Source organism: Indicator indicator, chromosome 1 (assembly GCF_027791375.1).
Source record: "Indicator indicator isolate 239-I01 chromosome 1, UM_Iind_1.1, whole genome shotgun sequence".
In the NCBI taxonomy this organism is placed as follows: domain Eukaryota; kingdom Metazoa; phylum Chordata; class Aves; order Piciformes; family Indicatoridae; genus Indicator; species Indicator indicator.
The window spans coordinates 12,962,691-12,985,355 of NC_072010.1; positions in this window are offsets into that span (position 1 = coordinate 12,962,691).

Sequence of the window (22,665 nt, forward strand, 5' to 3'; positions counted from 1 at the left end):
CTGTTATCTGGGATGTGACCATTGCCCCTCCCATCAAAACCAGGATGCGGTGTGACTACATTTACATGCTTTCAAGATCTTTCTTTGGTGCTATTTGGGGATGCACAGAGCTGACATACAGGAATACATCATCTGTTTTCTCTGATTGTCAAGCTAAATATGCCCTTAGGAAGAGTTATGTTGGTTGCTGTGTGGCTGGAGAGGCTGCTGCTTAAGCTGGAGCACTGAATGTCATATGGCTGTAGAGCATGGAAGGGAGTGTGCTGGCTCTGGAGGCAAGGAGAAACCAGTTGTCCTGGGTTCACCTAGGACAGGGTTAATTTTTTACAAGATGGGAGAGAATAGCTAATCGAAACCACCAGTGGGATATTTGATGCCAACATGCTCTAAACCCACATGCACCTGTCTTCAGTCAGCCCTCCCCTTATATAGCTGGCATGACATCAGCATGGCTGCTCTTTGTGCTGTTCTACTAAGCTTTCTTATCTCATGCCATAGGGTTTTGTATTTTGCTACTGATGTTCATTCCCATTCTACTGGGGGTTTGAGGTGGGTGGACTGTATGCAAGCAGCTGCATGGGGCTTAGCTGCCGGCTGGGCTTAAACCATGATGCTACTGCCTGCACCACTTCTCTGGAGGAACTTTCAGCACCGTTGTGCTGTTTTCTGTTTCTGCACCATTAGTTTTCTTTGTGCCTCTATTAGCTTGAAGGATGACGCAGTTAGGGCATTATAGAATGGCTAAGGAATTGGTAACCTGTGTCTGGATGTAAAGCTTACCTACCTGGAGTTTAATGAGACCACTACTGATTTGGTAATATTTAGGTCCTTAAAAGACATGGACTTTGTGTAAAATGACGCAGCTGACCAGAAGATCAAAAATTACATATATGTTGTTTTATTTAAAACAGTAGAATGTGAGGAGTGAGGATTCTACAGGAGTGAGGATTCTACAGGCAAGTTTTGTGCAGAATCACAGCTGATGACAGATGCTAGTAATACTAGTCTTAAGGCTGGACAAATCCTTTTCCTCTTTTTATTTCTTTCCCCCAGTGATTATGATAAACTAAGAGAGAAGTAAAAGAAGGAAATAAAAAACAAATGTGTACATCCTTTAAAAAGGAAAATGTTCATCCTCACAATTTTTCCTGCATAGTCCTCTGTAGTGCTTCTGTTCTCCAGGATAAACACACTGCGCAAGCAGGCAACTAGCAGTCTTAGGCACAGCCTGGTCTGAAGTCTTAGCAAAGGAGCAAAAAGTGAACTTCCAAGGGGAGCGCTTTCTTCCCAAACTGGGGGAGCCTTTCCAGATAAGACTTTTTTGTAACTAACTGTGACTCACACTAAAAAGCCTCTCAAAAATAATAACTCAACAGGAAAAGAACACTGGTAAGGAAAAGGCAAAGTTGTACTACCCATTATAAAGGAGAATTCATTCCAAAGTCCTACTGATAGTGCCTGGCACAACACAAAGCCTTTTCCCTTTTACAGCTCAGCCTGCTGCTCTATGAATTGAAACCGCAGAAAAAGCTACTTATTAAAAACAAAAATAAATAAATAAAAAAATAAAATTATGGATTTAAAAAACAAAACAAAACAAACCTGAACACATATCTCCAAGCAATGACAGCAGCTGCCCAAAATCAGCATGGATATTGTTAGAACTCAAAAAGAAGAGTAAAACTATTTTTGTAACCAGTTGTTTCGTTGCACACTTGTTGGTGTCCCAGTGATTTTCTCAGATCGTAGGAAGGTTTATATGAATACCAAATTTTGTGAAAGTATTTCGGTAGGGATTGCCAGCAACAAGATTAAAAGACCACAGATCCAGTCTTTTTATGTTCCTATTCAAAATTATGTTAAGAATTTAGAATATAATGTTAAAAATACCATTTTTTAAAATCTATTTTTTTAAAAAGACTTATTACTTAAAAATCCCCAAACACTAACAAGAACTTTAAAAAATTTATATCTGATTTTGGCATTAGAAGTGCAAGAGGCTGGGAAGCTTTTAATTTAGGTAAACTTACACAGGAATATTGCAAGATCAAGATGAGTCTGCATTTTAGATGTCTTCCTGACAAGAGTTATTAACAAGTCACTAGGAAATACCTCATTAAATAAATAACATATAAATTATGAGGTAATTTAAAAATACTTTCAACTCATTAATATAGACTGATTAAAAAGCAAATTTATTTCATTATATCCTCTATTTAGCCATGATGACATTGAACCTGACTTTCATTTTCTTTGTCTGGCATCCTAAATGTGGGAATTTTGCACAATGTCTTCTGCAGCTTACATACCAGATCCTGGACTGAAAAATGTTTCTTCTCTCTTCAGATGCCACTGACATGGGCTGTTAGAGAAAGTAAATACTTATAGGGGCACACACACTGATCTGGAAGTGGACTTGTAATCTGTATTGATGGGCTTCAGCACGTCCTTGAAGCTATAGGAAAGTTTCTGGGGATTTGCAGAAGTTCTCTTGTAGAAATGCCAAGGCAAAGAACTGACCATTTGTCATGCTATTGAGAATCTACAGGGTTTATTTACGTTTTGGCTTGTGCTCAGAGCTTTGTCTTGTCAGAGTGGCCTCCCAGTTGTATTACTTGAGTGGTGAAGCATTGCCAGAGTAAGAACAACATAACTCTCACTCTCGTAACACAGGGCTCAACAGCATCAGAAGGCAGCAGTCCCAGATACAGACTTTAGAACAGGTCAAAAAGAGTAACTCTGAGATTGTTCTCCAGCCTGCATGAAATTCACCTTCATTAAATAGATGGCTCTAGTGTGACCCTCATCACCCATGCTGAATACCTCTTGGAAGGGCACTAGGGGCCCATATCTGAATCTCATTTGCACAGTCATTGGAGTATAATTGCACCTTATTTCTGCCTGGGACCTAGCTGAGGGAAGTTAGGATGTGGAAGGACATGCATGCATCATGAGCTATGATTTTGGAAGAACTCTTAGGATCAGTGGTGTACACACAAAGACATATGCACGCATAAAACCTTTAGGTTTCACTGAGACTGAGATTTTTGTTAGTTCTGGCAATGAAAATTAGAAATTATGTTGAATTTGGTTTATGTGGCAAGGTTTGGCAATTGAAGACTACAGAGGTGGCCTCTGTGACAAGGGGCCAGAGGCTGGCTCATGCCAGATACAGATGATTGCAGCTACTCACTGTAGAACACAACTGAGCCCATCAGCAAAAGTGGTGGTCCCTCTGTGATAACATATTTTTGAAAGAGCACAAACCACCATACAGACAGAGGAAGAAGGGCAAAAAAAGAAATAGAAATAGTAGAGGGAACACCAACTTGCGAAGAGGAGGAGGATGATCTCTGTGGTAGAACAAACACATGCTGAGCAGATACTTCACTGAAAGGACCACAGCTCATTTCCAACATTGGTGTGTGGAAATTGAGAAGAAAGCAGCAGAATATTGACCCTGACCTCCTTCATCATCTGTTATGCCACTGAAGTGGCTGAGTATAATCTGTGGCAGCAGCAAGGTAGATGGAAAGGAGTCTGGAGTAAAGCTGAGCCTGGGAAAGGGGGAAGAAAGGTGTTTTCCCCAAGTATCTAAATGTTTCATTTTTTGTTGTTGCTTTTAATAGTACCCAAATCAGTACCAAACATTTATATTATTTGTCATTAAATAAAGTTAAATTCCCAAAAGCTGAGTTTGTATTGTTTGCAACTTTAACTGTTATCTGCCCATTCTTATCTCAACTCACTATTCTTATTGCTGTTCTTCCTATTTTTTTCCTCCATCCTGCTGGGGTGAGGTGAGGAAGGGAGTGTGAGTGGCTGCATGGATACTTGGATATGAGCAGACACCAACCAACTATAAGCATATATCTCTTAGGATTAGTATTTTTATTTATCTGTTCTCCAAGGATATGTGACTTTCTATTTGAGAATAAAAGATTAGTGTCATAAGAATATATTTAATTAGAGTTCTATCATTATTCCATAAACAGCAAATTCACAACTTTTCAGTGGACCTCTCTTGGTATGATGGCACATGGCCATCAATGAATAGATGAAGGCATTTGGTTTTTATATTTGCAAACAATACTGTGTTCAGGTTAAGAATAACGACAATGCCATAAGCTACAATTTATTGCTCTCTGGTATAAATCTAGTGATATGAGTGCCACATAGAAATAAAAGATGTAGACCAGCAGATCGGAGCCATACATTCATTCAATTGCCTACTCAAACTCTGCTTTGCAAGAAAAACTAGGAATACTTTGCAAGATTTAGTTGCAGAGGTGATGAGACAACACTCTTTGTCATACTTGTTAATATTTTCTTTTTTTCCTGTTCTTACCCACCTGATTGTTTTCATCTGCAGCGTCTTGTTTGATACACAGAGTGGAAGCCCATTGTGCAGAGTCTGTAGGTTTTGTTCTGTGTTAATACTATGCCTGGCCAAAAGAAAGTCCTGTTAGATAACTGGGTTTTATGAGTACTATGTTAGTACTGACAATCTGATGAACTTCGTATGATAATTTTTTTCCTAATTTTGTACTATGTATTGTAAAAGCTATTTTAAAATTAAGAATTGTACTGATCTAAAATTAATATACTTTTCTCTGTAACTTTGGAAAGCAGTGCACTTTGAGATGATGAAATTGAAAGGATGTTGATGAAGTTTGAAGATGCAGAAGATGGAAACACTTGGTTAAAGAAAAAATATTTTCTATATTGGCATCCAAGCAAAAAAAGAGAAGGGGAAAATGACTTCAGGAGAGTCATAAAACACTTCGCCAGCATCCTTCTAAGCATCTAGGCTTCCATCCAACAAAACTCATAACCATCTGCTTAGTTTCAGTCAACAGTTGCACCACTGAAAGCTGTGTACAAGTCAGCCCTTGAAGTTCAGCATGTGCTTAAGTGTTTTACTTGCTAGGTTACAGGGTCCCATTCAAATATGGGGTGAAATGACATCACTCAGGTCCTGCAGAATGTAAGACTGAGTCATTGTTTTCTGGGTAGAAATTCATGTGGTTGCAACAGTATTGTCTTGGCAACATTCAGGAATGTATCTAATGTAAACTTCAGTGTAGGAGTAACTCCATAGCTGAAGACAAGTTCTTCTCACTTTGAACCTGATTCCTGAGCTTTTTCTCCATGGATGGCCATGAAGTACATTTAGGTGTGTAATCATCCCAAGTAGTTTGTGAACTGCTGATCTTTGCCAGTCAGATTATACCTGATTTGAAAGAGTAAAAAGCTATTGTTTTGTCTTGGGACATTAGTGTTCTAATCTGCCATTACCTAGCCAGAAACATATTCATTACTGCTATTATCAATCTCCTTTTTCTTCCTCCCCCACCCCACCCCTAAAGCAAAGTGAGATAAAATCTAGCTGCCTCCTGTCTGCTTCAGACTTTTTTGTGTTTCCAAATGATTTAGTGCCCAGTTTGTAGGTGGGTTTTCCTTGGGTACTTAAAGTGCTGCTTATGTTTACACATGAATTGTTTGCATAAGGGTAGTTATCTTCACTAAGAAAAGATGTTCAATTTTCTGTACTTTGTTATGAGCAGATACTCATTAAAGATGGTATGATAGCCAAACCCAAAACTCAGGATCTGGAAACATTTGGATTTTATTTTCCTGTTCAAGGAGGAGGGGATGTGTGAGAGAGATTGATGCCAATAAAAACAATGAATCTTGGGCAAGAGACCTATTTGAAAAATAGTTTCCTTGGAAACCGTTTTATACTTCATACATGCTATCTTTGAGATAACAGCCTTTTCTTATCAAAACACCCATATGGCAGCAAGTACCTGTTTGTAGTTTCCCCTTCTGTTTCAGGAAGAAAGAAAGGTTACAAAAATCGATCAGTTGTGAATACTTTCCCTTTCTTCTGACCTGTTCTTTCCTAGTACAATTGTTTTCTCTCTCCCTGCAAAAATGCATGAAAGCTGATGTATGCCAGTCTGGCTGCTTAACTCACAACATTGATGAGAGTTAGCATTTAAAAGCTGAGGTGTGATTTACTGTCCCTGGAAGAGTGTTTTGTGAGTTGGAAATGCCACAGAACTGCTTTCCAGTGCTTGATAGTCTTCTGTTTTTAAAACGATGCTTGATGTAATAATTATGTTCCAAAGGCTAACAAAAGTTTTATTTTCTGATGGTGACAGCTAATGCTACCTTGAACGGAGGGGGAAGGGAGGATGTGAGCAAAACATGTTGTGACGGGTTTTGGTGATATTTGGGGCATAATTCTGGGCATAGGCTCCCTTCACAACAAACATGTATATTGCACTGGACGTTGTCCAGGGAACAGAGCAATGGCCTTGGTCCTTCATATCCAGTACCTGAAGGGGGCCTACAAGAAGGATGGAGAGAGACTGCTTCCAAAGGCCTGTGGTGATAGAAAAAGGGGCAATGACTTCAAACTAGAGAAAAGCAGGTTTAGATTAGATGTTAGGAACAGGTTCTTCAGCATGAGGGTGGTGGAACACTGGAACAGGTTGCCCTGGGAGATAGTTGGGGCCCCATCCCTGGAGGTATTCAAGGTGAGTCTTGACCGGGCTCTTGGCAACCTGGTCTAATTGAGGATGCCCCTGATGACTGCAGAGGGGGTTGGACTAGATGACCTTCAGAGGTCACTTCCAACCCAGACCATTCTATGAATCTATAGTCTATCTATATGCTGTATCTATATTCCTTTTTAGAGACCTTGCTTTCAGAAAAATAAATCCATTAGAAAAAAGCAAAATAAAGCACTAAGACAGTTCTCATTTTTAATAACATATCCAGAAATTAACTTTTGTTATGGCATCCAAATCTTAGGTTTTAAAATATGCAGCTTGGAAAACAGAGTTCTGTTCTGGTTTAGTGATAGTATCTGGTCACAAAAATTGTAAACCAAGTGCTTCTCCATCTACTACTCAAAACATTTCCTCATAATTTAGTTACTGAAATTCCTCAGGGTATCTACAAAAGGCAGGTTTCTAAATGAGTGAAAATTAAGCTAGTTGATACACTTAAATCAAACAATGATTTACTGCATTTGAAACAGGTGGGCTTTTTTATTACACTCTTTTTAGTGAACCACTGGACGGTAGGTATAAAATAATGCAATCAGTTATGATTATAGAAGTACAGCTGTATTGCAGTCTTTATTTGGAGTAAAAAAAAAAAGTCTACTTATTTTACATGTCAGTGGGAAAGCATCTCTAATCCTGCTGAGAAATAGCAATGACAGTATTTGGCAGAATTTGCATTTACCAGTGATTTCTGTTTACAGCCCCAACATTTGAGATGGTGACTTTTCTATCTTTATTTTTTTTTCCTCAACTTCATTTCAGATATGTGTGTGTGTAATAAAAACACCTTGGTGAAACTGAATCATGTAGATATGAAAGTCATCTTGGTAGCCTACTGTTATTGTCTGAAAATTTAGAGAAACTTGCTAGTACTGGAAAAATTGATTATGCAAATACCAGTGACTCACGCTGACCCATCTTTTATTTGGCTTTACAGCTTTGCAGCTGCTTGCTTTTGCAGGATAATCAATTAGTTCAGTTAGGATTATGAGGTTTTAACAGAAGCAGTTTCACTGGATGTGATGTCTGTTGACTTAAGTATAAACTTCATACAAGTCGTAGGAAAAGTTGTACAAACCTGGATTTTCCAGAACAAACCAAGCATGCAATCTTTATGGAAACAGTACTCTTTCTTCTTGTTTATTTCAAGTTCTGTATTTTCTAGTTATGCAAGTTAGTATTCATTACTTTGCATGATTTGTTTATCTAGGTATAGCTCATTAGAGGCACAATCCTGTGTCTGCTGGAGTAATTTGAGATTTTTCTGTTTAGGTATTTATGAACTGAATCAAGACTTAACTAAATCCCAGTCAATTTTATGAAAGAACTTTGGGGAAATATGCTGGGTTTAATTTGTTTTAATGGTTAAAAGATTATTTATCCATCTATTTATTTATTTTCAGTTTTATGAATTATCCTACCTCAATGTAGACTTCTCACAGAACTGCCTAAATGAAAGTCTTCAGTCCAACCAAGGAGACCCAGTCCCATCTTCTAGGGGTACTTCTCCCTCTGAGGAGGGAGAGATGCCTTCACAGTAGACTTACAGTTTAGGTTCAAAGGACAGTCTGGAGACGCTGTCTTTTAATTGCTCTTAAAGTGATCATACACTTCTAAATGATTGGGATTTGGAACTTATATGCATTATTTAAATGTTACTATAGCCATGTTGTGACTGTTGAGTATGTAATGAATACTTCTTTGTACCAATTTGGAAAGAGCCATTTAAGGTTTTATGACAGACTGCTGTGACCTGTGTAAGCCACAGCCATCTCAGCCTTAATTATTTGATAAGAATGAATGGCAGTAGCAGGATATTATTTATTCTCTTTTGTGCTCAGAAACATTCTAGATTTTACATCCCTTGAGTGGTAATTTAGAAAAACATTTGTGTACAGGTCTATATTCCTTTGACTTCAGTGTAGCACAAGTCCAGCTTCAGGTTTAAGCATTTAAATATGTTCCTGAATACTTCTTTATCTACTTCTTTATGACTTTAGACAGAGTTAAAAGTTCGGAGAATGATGATCGTCACAAATAGCAAAAAATTACAACGCTTAGTGAACATTTGTGGCTCTGGGCAGCCTGATCTAGTGGAAAGTGTCCCTGCCCATGGCAGGGGGTTTGGAACTAGATGATCCTTCAGGTCCCTTCCAACCCTGACAATTCTGTGATTTTAACCTTGTTTTCATTCCTTCTGCAATGAAACGAAATCCTTAAAATGTAGTCATGAACAAAGGAAGGAGTTGAACTCCAGTGCTTAAACCCCAGTGAGTGTTTCTACACTGCCTAATTTTTTTCCTGCTGTCCTGTTAGTTACTGAACTGTTTATGTAAATTGAGAACACTCCATCCAGGGAATGTGAGAAGAGCTGCCTTTACAGCTCAGATATTAAGGCACTCATCTGAGCTGTGGGTAATCATCTTTCAGGTTCCTGCAGTCAGCAGGAGTACTCTGCATTCCCCGCCTCCCCTCATTATGACCATAATTTTTATCTTCATAGCAGACTTCTTTTTTTCCAAGGAATTCCTTTGGCATAGAAGGAATAGCTCAGTTAATTGTAAATTTGTGCTGGAAAACAATGCAAGACAGTTTCTAAAACTGGATATAAGGATAAATACTCAAGAGAAGCAACAGAACTGCTCTGATAATGCAAGCTTTCTCGAAACTTTGATCTTCCCTAAATATAGCACTTTGTGTATTTTAACAAAAAGTATCATTTCACAGAGTAATTGCAGTGTCAAATCCTCATAGCTTTTACCATACAAGTTTTTAAAAAATAATAAAATGTATATATAGTAACAATTTGCAAATGCCTAACAGCTGCATTATTGCCTATAAACTTGGGAATCTAACAAACTCATATTCAGGGTAAATGACATAGATAAACCCATACAGCGTGCTCACCAAAAATTATTTTAACTCATCACCACTAATGAGGAAAGTGTCTAAATACCTTAAAGGCACATTTGAAATTTATGTGATTTGACACTTAAAAACTTGAGACAAAGTAGTAAGAAAATAACAGGTCTAGGGGTTAATAAAACTACACAGCAATCTGCAGTATAATTCTCAGTCAGCCACGATTTATTTCAAAAGGAAATCTTCAAGCAAAATGCCAATTTAATGAAGACAACAATTTCATTTCAGAATATAAACAAAATCAACAACTAGGGGGGAAAAAGGCATGAGGAGAGGAAATTTGCATTGTCTTAGTGGCTTAAAATGTCAACTTTTGCTCTGTCGGCTCCTGATCATAGTTCAAGATTCAGATAGCAAGAAAATGTGCCTTGCAGCCTGCAGTGGCTAAGAAATTTACTGTATGCTGTATTTGTATAGGCTATAACAATTTAATTTGAATTTGTTTCCAAGGAGATATTTCTTTGTCACATTATTGCTCTTTTACTTTTAACTAGTGAATTCATTCTGAAAGATAAAAAATGTTCTGGCCTCTCTTCAAGGAAGAACTTTTAAATACACTTCAACATTAAAATAATTGAATTTCAGGATAAAGATCTAAAGCATATGTAACTTCAGTTGTGTGGTTCTGCCATCTTCTGCTGTTTCTTCTTTTAAACAAACTCCCATCCTTTCAATTTAGTTTTGTTTTTTTTTTTTTTTTCCCTTCAAGTTTTGTTTCTGGGAATCTGGCACAGCAATGATCTCTGTGCAAGACAGTCAACTTATCTCAGGCCTAACCAGAATGTCAAAGCTGGCACATCCAAGTCTATTTCTGCAGGTTCTATACTGTCAAAAGAGAGCTTTGAATTTTTATTCCAGATCTCCTCTTCTCCATCTTCTGCTTTCACATCTCAGGACTATGTCATCATATAGCCTATCACTCAGGAGTGTAACTTGGGCATTAGCCTCAACTTGTCTCTGTTAAGCTCTTCCAAGTGGAATGTGGCAACAACTTTCAGATTCGTTCCCCCATGGCCTTCAGGCACATAAGTGAAACTGTCTTTGATGCTCTAATGCATTAATTACAGTCAGATGCTTCTGGCTGGGATATATCACCTTGTCTCAGCAATGTCAATGTAGAATTCTGCTTCATAAAATTATTGTTTTAGTCTATGTCTCAAACCATTCCCTATCCCCTTTCTTTCAATTTCCCTAATAATTGCTCACTCTGAAGCAAACTTGCAATCTCTATCTTCAAGAATCTTTATGATCTGTCTTTTAATTTTTTTCTGTTATTGTTTTTTGATTTCTGCCTTGGTTTGATGGTATCTGCTGTCACTGAGCCATTGATTGCTGGTTCATTTATCACACAGTCAAATAGTGGTTTGGGAGAATTTCCCATTATGTCCTTTGCATGTGGGAGAAACTACCTGTCAACCTGAACTACCTGTTCCTCTGCATCACACCTCTCCACATGAATCACATTTCCTATGCCTGCTGATGCTGTTTTGTTAATGTTTCTTTTACAGGATCACAGGATGTCAGGAGTTGGAAGGATCCAAATAGATCATTGAGTCCAACCCCCCAGCCAGAGCAGGACCATACAATCTAGCTCAGATCACAGAGGAACGCATCCAGACAGGCCTTGAAAGTAACCAGAGAAGGAGACTCCACAACCTCTCTAGGGAACCTGTTCCAGTGGTCTGTGACCCTTACAGTAAAGAAGTTCCCCCTTGTGTTGAGGTGGAACCTCCTGTGCTGCATCTTACCTCCATTGCTCCTTGTCCTATCACAGAAAGCAAGTGAGAAGAGCCTGTCCCCTCCCTCCTGACACCCACCCCTCAGATATTTACAAACATTTATTAAATCCCCCTCAGATATTTACAAACATTTATTAAATCCCCTCTAAGTCTTCTCTTTTCCAAACTAAAAAGCCCCAGGTTCCTCAGCCTTTCTCATGAGGCACGTGTTCCTGTCCCCTAATCATCCTTGTAGCCCTCTGCTGGACCCTCTCCAGCAGGTCCCTGTCCATTTCCATTATACCTAGTGTATATTCCCAAAGCTTCTGTGTATTTTAATCTATTTATAGCTAGCTCTTTTGCATCAGTTTTTGACATGTACTGTATTATTCTTGAGAAAGAACCTATCTTTGTCCTGAGATTCTGTAAGGTCTAGATTGCAATAACAAAAATAATGCATATATACATAAATTGCTCTTAAAGATAAGTTTAATCCAGAAGACAGGCTGTAAAAATCAGGCTAAAAATGCTCCTTGCATTTGTGGTATGATTTTCTAAATCAGTCCTAGCTACTCTGTATATTTTCAAAGTAAGTTTACTTTCTGAGCAAGACAAGTTGTAAAATAACTTCTTGCTTAAGAACAGCCATTTTAAAATAGACATACTGAGGAGCTCATATACATACCATTTATTTGCTCTTTTACTGTGAATGAAAGACATGCTGTATTTTGTGCTGCTGAAAAGTAGAGCTTCATAAAACAATATTTAAACAATATCTTTCTAGGCATAATCTTTTCTAATGGATTATAGGTACATCTGAGAGGGTCATAAAATCTCTAGTGACAGGGAAGGCGATACATATCAGACTCTAGGTCCATTTTCCCTGCTAATACTATTTTGCTTAAATGAAACTAAGCAAGAGTTGACTATTTGTACAGCAACAGACTCCAGCAACTGTCTTGTTTCCCAGTGGTGTAGTGCCTGTCATTTACTTCCTCTTCTATACCCAGTATTGCATTCTTTCCTTTAGCACATCATAATTCTCAGGACTAGAGCAAAAGGTGACTGTGAACAATGACTAGAGGAAATGTTTACAGTATTTAGAGTTGGAACCAAAAATTATTATTTCTAGTTTTTTTTTTTTTAACTTGAGCTAAACAAAAGGTAAATATATACACGACCAGCTTCACTGATGCATATGTAAATTTGTAATAATAACCTGAACTAAGTTTTATAGCTCAATAAGTACTTATATTTTAGCATAAATCTCATACTATAGAAACCATTTTCTTATTTTCTGTGCACCAACATGCTTAGGCTTATAAAAGGAAATTGCACAAGACATCTGACCCCTACAGTCTAAAGGGCTGTTCCTTGGTATACCATTTTCTAGCAACAACCTTTTATTTAACATATTTTAAGAGGAGTTTTTTCTTTGTTACCTCTATGGCTATGTCCTCATTTAATTTTCATCTACCTCAGAACACTGATCTTTGATTTGTTCTCAAACTATTCACCATTTTTTTCCTCTCATCTCCAGACAACTTGAATATACATCTTATTATTATCATGTGAATTTTCTCTTTTCCACTTCCATTGTAAACTCTCTTCACACAACTAAGTGTGACGTTTCTGACATTTATGTAACAGTGCGGACATATCTCATGACTTCTGCCTGCCTGCATTAAGGAGTGTATTCTAATTTCATGACTTGTGACCTATCAGGTGCTTTAACAACCCTGATCATTATTGCACACTTGATTTAATTGATTTTCTTAATTGCATTCTGTTTTGCCAGCTTTTGCAACTCCATCACCTTCAATGTCTCTTATTATTACTTGAGATGACCATTGGGGTGACCTCCAATACCGTAATGTCAGCCTTTTCAAATCCATTCAGAATGCTGATGGACAGTCTCTGCTATCACAGAAAAACTTGAAGTTGTTGGAAAATGGTGCAAACACCTTTCATAGGCAACTGCAACTTGAAAAGAAATAAATCAAATAATCTTCAAATATTTTGCCAAAATGTTTTTCAAAGTACTTTTAACATTTTTTGTATTTGCATTTATACATTTATATTTTTTATATTTACATTTTTTAGTTTCATTAAATCCAAGTGAGAAAAGGACAAAGATTGCTTATAAGATTTCTAACTCCTTGGTCTCAGAGAAATTAAATATGAAGACAGAATGGGAAAATCTCATTCATTTCAACTCAGAATCAGATTTTTTGATTTTTTTTTAATTTAAATGTTCAACAGTGTCACAAAACACACAAAATATTCCTTCATGAGTGAATGTTCCCAGTCCCTCAATAAATACCACGACGGCAAGGCAAACTGAGCAACGAAAACGGCAGCTGCTATCTCATTCCCTTGTGCTTGTAATACATTTGTAATGCACTGCCCTCTTCTAGACTGTATCCGTTCCGGGACATAAGTTGGTTTTGTGTTTGTCTGATGTCTAGGATATCTGGGACTTAACTGCAATAGTGACTTTTGAATATGAATTAAATATGCTTTTAGAACAATCATATCTGATTCTCTTCTCTCCTTCTACATCCTGTCCAGCTCTTCCACATTAATTTTTCTTTTCTCCTCACAACTTTGCCTTCATGCTTTCCTTTTCACCTAGATTTAACTCTTCCATATATCTAGCAACCATCCAATATATATTTTGTTCTCTCTACCAAGATCCCTTTAAAAAAAGTCTACCAAATTAGAAAGGGTCAGGCTGCTTCTTTAGACAACCTATTTTCAGATGTTACTAATCTGCCACAACAAGCTTTTCTCATTTACCTTGCTGCCCCAGATACTGGTCTTGTGAAGGAAAGTGATTGAGATGGATTCTGTGTTAAGGGATTGCACCTAACCAACAAACATTATGGCAAACAGGTATTAATAAAAATACTAGTAACCCTTTATTAATATGAAAAATTGCCAAAACTCCTTAAATAGGATCATTGTACGGTTGGAATATATCTTTACAATGGGAATGCACAGTGTTTGGGCAAATATAACAATTAGATGCAAACCGGAATAAAATAACATGGCAAGAGGCGATCCCCAGGAGCTAAAATGGTGCTCACCACATTTCAGGGGGAGACTCGACAAGAACCTTTAAGCCCAAGAGGCAATGATGTAATTACTCACAGGTGATTCTTCTGCTCATGTGGGGAGTGCTGCTGCTGTGTTAGCTGTTGAGGCTCTGGGGTGCTCCCGTATGGCGCTGGCATGTCAGGTTGCTGGCAAGAAGGGTACCACGTTGTCCCAGGGCTGATCCGGCTTCAGTAGACAGCAGGTGATTTACGATGCGTTCTTCATGATGGGCCCTTGCTTTGTCCTGGGTAAACTGAGGCACGGCACGATTCCGGTTGCAAGGGGAAGCAGGCTTGATTCCTAAGCTCGTGGCTCTCCGGCTTGCTGTGTGTAGGCATGTGGCTTTATCCCGGGCTTTGGACCAGGCACCTGAGGTAGGGCAGGGTCACTCGAGGCAGCTTCATGCAAGGTGGATCCAGGAAGGCAATTCAAGCACAGCTTGAGCAAGGTTTAAGTGCAAGGCTTGAAGGCAAGGCAAAGGCAACTACAAGTCAGCCTGTATATAAATATATATCTTGCCTGAGATCCATTTGGGCCAACAGGGACAACTGAAGCCAGCATACAGCTGCCCAGTGAAAATGGTTCTGCCAAGTTGTGGCCATAAAAGGCAGAAACAAAGGCCTTGTTTCTGGGGGAGCAGTGGTCAGTATATGAGCTCTTACCCCAGGTAAACAACTTGTTTACCAGACATGCATGGGTCCAGTCCCCTTTGTTCCTTTTCCCATGTTGCCTTGATTTTCTGAAGGAAGGAGGGAGGAGAGGGGAGCTATGTCTAGACACCTTAGGGCCTGTCTGGGTTTGTGCTGGGCCTGTTTTGGTCCTACCATGACATTCTGCTGTTGTACTGAGTCCTGGTGACCTCACATTCCATGAGACAAAAGAGTCTGGCTGAAGGGGAAACACTTCATGGACAAAGGAACACATGGAAAATAACTTCTTTTTAAAATAGGAAACTAGAATTATATTGCACTTCTGTGAACGGTCCTTTACTGTCAAAAGCTGTTTTGCACCATCAGTGAGCTTTATGGCATATCTTTGGTAAAGCACAGCCATTCATTTTGCTTGTGGGAATAGAGGAATGGAGAAAAGGAATGCCCCGATTTTCATCCGTATGTTCTAGATTTCAGAGGTTCCCTTTTCACAGGTTCTGAGTAGAGGTCCACTGGCCTTAAGAGGAATTACCCAAATGTTTGGGAGCCAGATTGCTTCTGTCTCTAGGCAATATTTAAAAGCAGTAGCTGTTTTCAAAAACTTACAATTGTGTCACCTGTCTCTAGAAGCCCAGAGTAGTGCTGGCTGTGTAATCCTGGTCCAGCACTTTCATTTCAGCTCTCTCAACTGCTTTGCCACAGCCTGGCCTTTTCCTTTCACCTCTTTTCAAGCTGAAAGTATATTAACAAAATGTGGTACTTGTTGTTACTGTTTTCTGTATATGCAAAGTTATTGTCCTGACCTCTTAGAGGAGAATACTCCAGAAATGCTTTATGCAGACACATGCATATTCAACACAATACATACTCATGAAGGAAATAGATTAAATAATGCTTGAGAAAGTTGAGACATTATACATATAAATACATTCTGTTTATATCTTCCATGCTGACCTCTGGTGAATGAATATGCAACATCACTTTTTCTCAGAGGTGTACCTGTCATGAGATGGGGACAAATGCTTTCATGTCTGCCAGTTACAGAGGCACTTCACGGGTGATGTCAAATGAAGAAGGGCAAGCGCTGATGCTGTGCCTGTCTTCCTCAATCAATGAAGACAGTTAGTGACATGAAGCAGAAATTCAGTCTGCATAGAAAAGTACTGGGGATCATGTGAGGTTGTTTGGAACTAATGCTGATCACTGGATAATTCAGAAATGATGATGAAGACCTCATGACATGCCTGAAAGAAGTGAATCAGAGATTGAGAGCTGGAACAAACCTACTAGACATCTCATCTATAACCAGCTGCCAGAGGAAGACTGTTTCTTGCATAAACACAGTAAAATCAGAATTTAAAACTTTTAGCCAAGATAAAAAGAGCGATTTCAGTTTTGCTTGCTGTTGAGATTTATTTGTTTGCTTGTTTTTTCTTTTGTTCTGTTATGTTTTAAAGAAGGACACCAGTCAAACAGTGCAGCTTGTCAGACAAACAGCTCATTATAGATTTAGTCCAACCCTCACCAATAAAAATTTATCACATTCTGTATTTTTAAACCATTTTCTGATTCAAGACAATATATCTTTTCTTTTCTAGATTCTTTACTTTTTAAGTTTTTCTTTTGATAGTTTAGATAAAAAAATTGAAAAAAAAAACAAGTAGTGTTACTAATTTCACTCAGGAATTTCCATGAAGACTAGAATGTGTGTTATACTGCTTATTGTACAAATAATTAAGTTTTTACATCTGTGTAATATAAATAGTGATGGCAATGGACTGATGAAGTGAAAACTTGACAGGGATTAAGTAATCCTGCTTTAAATGTTATTGCTGGACAATAATTTTACAAGACTCTTATCTTGGCTCTTTATTCATAAAATGTTGACAAAGCTTTGTATCTGACTCCAGCTATCTAGTCACACATGTCAGTAGCCTGACATCTCTCTACTGTTTCCTCCCACATTTTTTTTCTCTATGGCAAACCATACATGAATTTCCAGAATCTCAGCTGAAATAAAGCGCCTCAGTCGATTTTCCTTAACTCACGATTATATGAATACACTCAAACAATTTCTGAGAACGATAGAAGTATGATTTTCCTTACAGCACTGACAATGTCTTGGCTTTTTCATGCAATTCTTCTGTATTTCTCCTCACCTGCTGAAAATGGGAAATTAGGCACTGCCAACCTCAAAGACTGTCACAGACTGCCTTCTACAAGGAATAAAAACTGGCTGTTCCCATAGAAAAATTAGCACAGGGCTTTTGTGTAGGTAACTAATTCTCAAATGGATCAAACCTAATGCAAATTCATTCAGAAACATGGATCCAGCAGAATTTTGTATATATTTAACTTAAAGCGTTTGAGTAGTGTTAATTAAAGTCTTTGTTGGATAAAGACCAAGCTGAGCTTTTACTTTCATGTGTTTATTTTGTATGCTTACTGTTCCAAGACACAAGGAATGAAATTATTTTTTTCAAAAGGTTTTTCCAAACCTGATGAAATTACAATTACAAAACTCCCCAAATTTAAAAATTTGCCCATGAAGGAGAATTTCAGGGTATTTTGAGAGAGAGGTGAACATGGTGTTAAAAATCAGGCAGAACACAAATACAGACTTAAAAAAAAAAAACTTGTGGAAATGCAGTTGCTTCCTCTGTGTACACTGAAGTAACAGGCTCCAATGAAAAGAAATATCAGCACTTTATTTTTTGTTTTTCAGCCAAGTCATTACTAACACAGATCTTTGTAATTTACTTCTTCATATTGTTTTTGTTTCAACTGTCCAGGAGGTTGTAATAGTTTCTGTTTACATCAGTGGAACTGTGGAAGCAGGAGATTTTGGTCTTTGCTTCATTCATTTCTAAGCACCACTGCTTTGAAAAAAACCCAAGCAAACAAAAAAAAAAAATAGGCTAATAAATTGAAGGCTGTTGATAGAAGAGCAGCAAAAATGATCGAGGGAGGCAGGAGGGGTTGATCTGTGAAGTAAAATTTAAGTAGCTAAATGAGTTTAACATAACATACCACAACATCAACATGAAGCAGGTGTGAGAAATTGCACAGGTCAGGAGACAGGGTTGTAACAGGAGTAATGAGATGAATCACAGAACCACAGATATCAAAATTGCAAGAGGAATTTTTTTCAATGAATCTTTTTACAAATATCCTGACAGTGAGATGTATTGGGCGGTGGAAGAGTGTCCCAAGAGGTGCAGTTGAAGCCTTGTCACTTGAGTAATTTGGTGCTAGAGATGACAAAACACAAGAAAGGGGACTCTCTTGTTTTGCACTTCTCTATCACCAACGCCTGTATTTCTGAAATGCATGATTATGAATTCACTGCAGGGGAGGCTATGCTGGCAGAGGTAAGACAAATATAATTGTCAAAAGCAAAGAAACACAGGAATATAATGGCTAAATGTTTTTTGGTTTTGAAAATGTTTTAGTTTCCTAATTTAGCTGTCAAAACTCTACATTCACACAAGTAAGTGTGATTGAAAGCTGTGACAAGATGATGATTTCAGACACACAGAGGAGGAAATCTAGTCACTGTAAAACAGAAATAAGAAAAAAAAGAGAAAGAGGGGAAGTATGTTTCATGGGGAATAAAAGGTAATTTGTAAACTCAAACAACGAGCTCGAATGACTAAACCCACTGGCACTTGCACCAGCTCATGATTTGGCCCATGAAAAGTTTATGTAATAATTGAGTTTTCCCACATTGCTCTAGCACTTTCACAGGTTGTCTGTTTGATAATTCACAGTGCTCTGTCAATTGCTTTCTTTTCTGGTTGCAGATTAAGTGTGTTATTTACTGTTGTGATTTGCCTGCACTGCATTTTGTAGGGGGTCAAGGACAGTTAATACCTATGTGAGCATTTACTTCATCCCGTGACTATGCAGCCCATCACATATTTGACTGTTTCACCTCCATTCTGTTCCCAGATCTGTTTTGTAGAGGGATTATGTTTTTTACTCACCCCAGGTTGTTTTGTATAAATAAGAGCAGGTATTAAAGGACCCAGTGTCTGGATTCTCAGCAGCCTCTCTGAATTAGGTATTTATTCAGGTGCATAACTAGAAGTCCATAAATATATTTGGGGGCATTTTCTGCTGAATTGTGTGGATGAGTGTCCAACACACCTTTGAGGAGCTGGGTCCAGAGCTGTGTACAGATTTTCTGCAATAAATGTTTAGGTCTGGAAACACTACTGTTCAAGAGAAAAATAATTTGAACCAAGATCATGGTTTTCAAAGGCTGCTAGACATTGGTTTCTTTTCCAGCTGTTGAGGTAAATGTCTGTGAAAGTTGGGTTGATAATCTGTTTAAGGCAATCTCTGTAGGATATCTTGACTGGAGGCTGTTGAACTAGCAACACCCTACAACAGCTCAATTTTTTGTTACTATATTAAACATAATTTTGGTAATGTTAAAGTAAGTATCTGAATATAAGGAGCAAGTTATTTTATGTATCTCATCTAAATCTTAGTGGATGTGTGCTATTTCAAAATCTTTTGAGATCTAAAAGCAGTGTTAACGTAGTATAGCAACTCAGGGTTTCTGGTCTTTGCTTCCTGTTTCTACAGTGTTCAAGGATGATTTTCACCCAGAAAACTAACACTGAAACAAAGTTATTTTAATAAAACTATTAATTAAACACACAAAGTGTAATTAATAAATATTGAGTCTGTTTTGAATAACTATTCAGATGAAAGATTAAACACTACTTAACTGCACCTTTTTTTTTACATAACAGAAACTTTTGCTGATATCTACACTGAAAGAAGCAAAATCAGAGATGAAAGCTGAGATAGAAAAATAACAGGGTTTGAAATGCACAATTGTGTCGGTGTGAGCTGAAATTCCCCCCCCACCAACAATAACCAGGCTAGCTCAGTCTGGAAGCAAATGAAAAGCTGTATTTACAAGCAGAGTCTAAAATCTACAATGAAATGCAATGAATATGTACAAATATACAAAATTCACAACATTCACAAATATATACAATCAACAGAAAAAGCACAATCGATCTCCCTTTGCTTCCCCCCAAGGGGACCCTCCCAAAGGGGCCTCTCTCTCCCAGGAGCTTCCCCCCCAGACCCCCCTGGACAGAGAAGCAGAGTTAGTTAAGCAGAAAGTTGTTAACTTAGCTGCCAAGGTCAGTGTGTTATCTTCAGCCAGAAGAGAAGAAGAAACAGCAGCCAGACAGCCCAGCAACTGCCCCCACTGCCGAACGCAGAATGTGCAGAATGCCTACTTTGTTTTGGGTAATAGTTCTTAAACATTTCTATCTATCCAATGGAAGTGTTTAGAACAATCGTTATTTTGCTTTCTTACACCCAATAGTGACTTATTTACATTCTTTCACTTTCTCTGTTCTGAACTTTGCAAGGAAAAATTAAAAAGACAGTTTCAAACCATCACAGTCCACCCCTTCTAAACAATTCCATTGGCTGCTACTACCATTTATCTAATCTAAAATAATATCTACAACAATAAGTGAATAAAGACCATAGTCCATTCCGGCTATCTCAGATGTAGATGATTCAAAAGAGTCAAATCACAGGAAAAACAGCAAACATTTGTTTCCTCGCAGATGGAGCAAAGAAAGGAACAGGGACTCTCAGGTGACTCAGGGCTCTCAGGGTTCGTGCACCGTAAATCTCATGGACTCTCCTCTTGGGCGCGATGCTGTATCTGCGCAACACTCTGAATTTAACCTCTCTCAGCCAAAGTTAGATTTCTTTGTGGAATACACTGAATTTCACCATTTTCTTGCATCACCCAATAGGTGTGACCAGGACCTTCAGCAGAAACCACCCCTCGGACAGGTTTGGCCTCTCCTGAAGGAGAAAATACCCAAACAGTTTTGCCTAACAGATTCTTTTCTCTGATAACAGGAACTCTATCACCTTCCTCCTTTCGCAACAAATCTGATTGGGCAGGTCCAGCTCGATTCACTGAACCTCTACTATTCACCAACCAGGTTGCTTGTGCTAAATGTTTCTCCCAGTTTTTCAAAGATCCACCCCCCATGGCTTTGAGAGTGGTTTTCAGCAAACCGTTGTAGCGTTCGATCTTCCCTGCAGCTGGTGCATAGTAGGGAATGTGGAATATCCACTCGATGCCGTGCTCTTTGGCCCAGTTTTTTACAAGATTGTTCTTGAAATGAGTTCCATTGTCCGACTCAATCCTCTCTGGAGTTCCGTGTCTCCACAGGATTTGTCTCTCCAGGCCAAGAATGGTGTTACGTGCAGTTGCATGAGGAACTGGATAAGTTTCCAGCCATCCAGTGCTCGCCTCTACCATAGTCAGCACATACTGCTTACCAGATGGAGAACGAGGTAGAGTGATGTAGTCAATCTGCCAGGCTTCACCATACTTGTACTTGGACCATCGGTCACCGTACCACAAGGGCTTGATCCGCTTTGCCTGCTTAATAGCAGCACAAATGTCACAGTCATGGATGACTTGTGTGATAGCATCCATGGAAATGTCAATGGATCTGTCACGAGCCCATCGGTAGGTTGCATCTCTGCCTTGATGTCCTGACGAGTCATGGGCCCACCGGGCTAAGAACAGCTCACCTCGGTGTTTCCAGTCAAGATCAGGATCAGGATCAGAGTTTGTGTCCACCTGGGAAACTCTTGCAGCTAGATCTGCCTGATGGTTGTGTTGTTGTTCCTCAGTAGCTTTGCTCTTAGGAATGTGAGCATCGATGTGTCTCACTTTCACTGGGATTCTCTCAATGCGAGCAGCAATGTCTTGCCACAGATCTGCAGCCCAGATTGGCTTTCCTTTCCTCTGCCAGCCATTCTTCTTCCAGTCTTTCAGCCAACCCCACAAGGCATTGGCTACCATCCACGAGTCGGTGTAGAGATAAAGCTTTGGCCATCTCTCACGTTCAGCTACGTTAAGAGCTAGCTGGACAGCTTTTACCTCTGCGAATTGACTGGATTCTCCTTCTCCATCTCTCGCTTCTGCAACTCTGCGCGTTGGGCTCCACACTGCAGATTTCCATCTCCGCTTGTTCCCAACAAGACGACAGGAACCGTCTGTGAACAAAGCATATCTCTTTTCATCATCAGACAGATCACTGTAAGGAGGAGCTTCCTCTGCACGAGTTACTCTCTCCTCTGGAGGTTTAGCACAGCTTGTGCCTTCTGGCCAGTTTGTGATCACCTCCACCAAACCAGGCCTTTCGAGATTTCCCATTCGAGCTCTCTGTGTTATCAGAGCCATCCACTTAGACCAGGTAGCATCTGTTGCATGATGTGGTGAAGAACCTTTGCCTTTGAACATCCAATTCAGAACTGGCAATCTAGGAGCTAGAAGAAGTTGTGACTCAGTTCCAATCACTTCAGAAGCAGCTTTCACTCCTTCATAAGCAGCTAAAATCTCTTTCTCTGTTGGAGTGTAGTTTGCCTCTGAGCCTCTGTAGCCACGACCCCAGAAACCAAGAGGACGTCCTCGTGTCTCCCCTGGAGCTCTTTGCCATAAGCACCAGGTTGGACCATTGTCACTCGCGGCCGTGTACAGAATGTTCTTAATGTCTGGACCAGTTCGGACAGGTCCCAGACCCATTGCTTGGACTACCTCTCGCTTGATCTGGTCAAAGGCTGCTTGTTGCTCAGGACCCCATTGGAAACTGTTTCTCTTTCGAGTCACATCATAGAGAGGTTTCACAATCT